Source organism: Vicia villosa, linkage group LG3 (genome assembly GCF_029867415.1).
Source record: "Vicia villosa cultivar HV-30 ecotype Madison, WI linkage group LG3, Vvil1.0, whole genome shotgun sequence".
In the NCBI taxonomy this organism is placed as follows: Eukaryota; Viridiplantae; Streptophyta; class Magnoliopsida; order Fabales; family Fabaceae; genus Vicia; species Vicia villosa.
This window is the reverse complement of record NC_081182.1, coordinates 16,349,936-16,354,310: the sequence shown is the minus strand read 5'-3', so window position 1 is coordinate 16,354,310 and position 4,375 is coordinate 16,349,936. Positions and strand designations below refer to the sequence as shown.

General features: G+C 36.0%; 1 long non-coding RNA gene across 1 annotated transcript; it reads left to right on the top strand.

Moving 5' to 3' along the window:
* Positions 1-3,473: 3,473 nt before the first annotated feature.
* Positions 3,474-4,079, top strand: LOC131655001 (uncharacterized). The gene is made up of 2 exons (XR_009299619.1): positions 3,474-3,648; positions 3,763-4,079. It is a non-coding gene; the product is annotated as an uncharacterized LOC131655001 (long non-coding RNA).
* Positions 4,080-4,375: the final 296 nt, after the last annotated feature.

Sequence of the window (4,375 nt, the reverse complement as noted above, 5' to 3'; positions counted from 1 at the left end):
TCGCATTGAATGTCTTACCCAAAGCCATGTTCATCCTTGTACTTCAGATGCTCCTTGTGAAGTTTCGAGATTGTGTGCCTTGTTATCTTTGGCTACTTGAGACAAGACCAAGTATTGTTTTCTCCAATACTCTTTTGTCTTTAGCAAATCTTCATAGCTTTGCAACATAACACGATGATGGATTCAGAGCTCTTCTAGATCTTGACGTTTCTTCTCATGCTCAGTTGTTTGTGCTAAGAGGAGTGCTTCAGTTTCCACCCTACGAGAACGTTCCATTATTTCTTGCCTTTTGCTTTCTCGGAGGATGCTGAGAAGATTCAGGAATCGAGCTTCTTGAATTTGATTCTCCTTCCCCAACTCTCGGATTCGTTGGTTACTTTGATGGAGGTCAGACTGTAGTTGGCTCTTTTCACGGTAGGCTTCGTAGAAGTGATGCTCTAAGTTTTCTTTTCCTCTTTCAAGTTGTTCAATGGAAACCATAAGCTCTTCCATTCCTTTGGCTGATGTTGTTGCAATTGGCGTTTGTGATTGATGGAGAAGATTGACCGTGTGAGGACGTTTGTTGATTCGAATTTTCTTGCGCTTATGAATCTCTCCCCAAGCTAGGATAATTATTTGGAGTAGATCGGTGTCACTCTGCCCCATATCATGAAGGATTAGCTGTTGAAGCTGTCCATCAGAAGGTGCATTTTCCCAAGGGTATCCAAGTTGCCGTAAAGCCAAAGTGGGGTTATAGTTAATGCAAGCCCGAGTCCCAATCAGAGGAACATTAGGGAAATCTCCACAGTTAAATATGACCTCCTTTATTTCAAGCCTATTAGGACACCATACAATAAACTCAGTAGTGAGAGCCTTTGACTTTTGCAGCCACTCCTCTTTTGTTAAGTTTTTGATCATATATCTCTGCTTACCAAGGTGTGACAGAAGCCATGAATATAAGAGAGGAATGCAACATTGTAGTACTCCTTCTCCTCTCCCGTGTTGTACATGAAGAGCATAATATATGTTGGCGAGCAAAGCATGAGTAGGGTCTTTGCCTAAGACCTTTACAGACCAAAATATGCCAATAGCGTCCGAGTCTATGAAACTCGTAACATTGGGGAATAAAATTAAACCAAAGATTAATAATGCAAAGATATCTCTACAGGGTTCCCATTCACCTTTGTCTGTAAGGGAGAGAGCTTTGGACTCTTAGTATTCCTTTTTGATTCCTCGGACTTTACCCTCTTCTTTGTAGTTAAGTCTAAGGCCCTTCAATGGTATAGCCCATGCTTTAGATAAATCTTCCACTTCAATGACTCGTCCAATTTCTTTGTAGGGCCCTTCTTTTATCTTGGAGAATCCTAGAACTTACTCAAATTCTTCTAGTGTAGGCGCCAACTGGAAGTCTTGGAAAGTGAAACATTTCAATGGAGGATCATAAAATTGAGTAAGGGCGAAGATAGCCCCTACTTGTCCATTTATCCTTACTAGGTCCATGATGTTGCCATAATGACTAGTAAAGTCTTCCCTAACATTCTTGGGTAACTTCCCTCTAATCATATTCATCTTCTCCAAATCAGGTATCATAGCTCCAATGTAGATTGTCGGCTTCTTATCCATATTCATCCTTTAGGGTACTCACCAAAAACCTTTATCTTTTTTTTTTTCATATTATTTTATCCAAAGACAATTCCTGTGAATCTGACAAATGAATTTATTTTTTTATTTATATTTTCAAAAATACAAAAATGCAAATGTGATGCAATTGCGTAGTGAGATGATGATAAGGGTATCCTTAATGGGCAGGTTCATAAATTCGTTTTAAGGATATCCTACCCTCCCCACTCGGGGGGGCTTTTCTAAGGGTATCGTGGATTACGCTATAGGGAAAGGCACAGGGGCCTCCCTTAAGCGGAGCCTCTTTGTAGACCGAGACTTATCTCATAGGTCATGCAAGGTCTCACCATGATGTTTTATTTTTGGTACAAAGAGTCATTGGTCAAATCCTAAGTCCTGACTCCAAGAGAGGCGAGCCCTCTTGAGACATTTCTCGAAATTTGACCGACTCTAGGCGAAGTTGTCGCAAAGACTCGTAGGGATGTTAAACCCCTTTGGCCAATTGACAATCCTTCTCTTAATGTTTCTCACTTTATTTGAAATACGATCCCACCAACAATACATATATGAAAAATAAATAAATAACAAAATAACAAATAAACAATATAATAAATAAAACACAATATGAAAAATAAACGCAAAAATAACAAAAACCCCAACAGAAAACCTAGACCTAAAGGTAGGGAATACTCTATTTTAAGAAAGTCCCCAGCAGAGTCGCCAGCTGTAGCAACCGGCTTAAAATTTTTCGAGTCGCCACCATTATTTTTATCTTAAGGGAAGGGAATTAAATGGATAACCCTATATTTTTAGAGATTCTAAGTTCGTGAGTTAATTAAATAAAGGGAAGGTGTTAGGCACCCTTTACTTCCCTTGTACTCAAGGGGACCCCCTCTAGATCTAGGTTTTTTCTAAGATTTCGAAAGCATTATTTTCATATTTATAAGAGAAACATGATTTATTTATTTATTAGGGGACTCGCTTCAATTTTCGATTGAATGCCTACGTATCTCCTTATGGAGAATCAGAGTCCCAATTCGTAGTTCGGGTTTGGTTTGCGTTTTTTATAGGATTGTACAAGTGCTTTCGAACGATCCTTTGAAATTCGTCTGGTTTGAAAAATAGCGTAGTCGTAGGCGTAGTTCGAAGTAGAATTTGAAAGAAAATGCACAATCCTCTTTTTGAAATTTGATCTTGATTTTTTTTATTATGTTGATAAAATAGTCTTAGATGTTTTTTTTTTTTGAGATTTTTATTTAAGATACTTAGGGTAGTTAGTAAATGATGGAGAAATATATTTAGAAGTCAATAAAATAATTTTATTTATTTATTATATCAACAATTAGTAAAATGCGATTATGTAATATAAAAATATTTTACTTATTGAGAATAATGATTATTTGATTAATATATAGACGAATTATAGATATTTAATAATAATTAGAATCAAAATTACAAATTTAAAAATTATAGCCGAGGGGTGTATTTTATTTCATGATAGTAAAATTTAAGGTGTAAACTGTAAAAGGAATTAGGTCCAGATGTGAATCTGAATCCAATAAGCATAGGGGGTGCGAATTACATAGCTTTTGTAAAAAAGAGTAAAACAAGGGGTGCTGGGCCCAAACAATATTTTTGTTGGAAAGAGTCCGCTGGATCCAGTGTAGACTGGACCAGGGACGTTACGGTGTGCTAACCTAATTTGATACGTTGATCAAATCAAACGACTCCCAAGGTCTGGCCTCGGGGCCATTGATCTAAAGTAGTTTGAATGAATGGCTATGATTTAGTTTGGACCGAGGGTGTACGTGGAAAAGGGAAAACATAGGATTTTGTGATGATAAAAACGTGGGGATCACTTTTAATTCATTCCTTCCATTTATCCCAAAACTTTCTCTTTCTTCCTCCCTAACTCTCTCGTTCTTATCTCTTTCAAGAACAGTAAAAAAACAAATTGATATAAACTCTAGATCTAACAATTCATCCCCAAATTACCACACAAATATTTCAAGAAAAAATCCAATCAAATTCAAGTTCTATAACAATCAAGTAATCAATTTCATCCTAAAGCTAAGTTTCGTTTGAGTTTACCTAAATCCAGAAATTCTTTTCGTATAGCTTTCCTTTCCGTCTCTGATTTTCCTTCTTTGCTCTGAATCGCAGGTACGGAAGAGGATGAAGAGGTGCGGCGGATAGGCGGCGATTTGGGGTTTCAGACGTGAAAACCAAATTGAGAACGACGGCAATCCTTTTTGTGACTTTCGGTTTAGGGTTCCACCGATTCTACTTCTTCTTCTCAATTTTTTTCGGTTAATTTTTTTGGTCCCTTAATTCATTAGTTTTAGGTTTAAATTTATAGTGTTAGGGTTCAATTTGATTTAGGAAATATTCTGATTGTTGTTTATGAGATTTGACTGTAAATTGATTACGGATTCAATTTGATTTAAAAACATATTGATTCAGACTTTAAGTTTTTGATTTGTTTATGTGTACATTTCTTGCAATATATATTCATTCTTTATTTGATTTGGAATGAGGATTTGGATTGAATGATTTTGATGGTTTCTGATTTGTGTTTGATACATTAAGCAAGATCTGGTTCAATTTTGGGATGATTGTATATCAGTGTTAATTGTGATTAATTATATTTTATTCTGGGACTTTTGATTCTTAGGCCATTTCAATTGAGTTTTACTTTTGGAATGATTCTATGCAACTTATTAAAAGTTTGGATTTGATTTTAATTAATTTGATTCATTTTGCAATCTGTGACTTA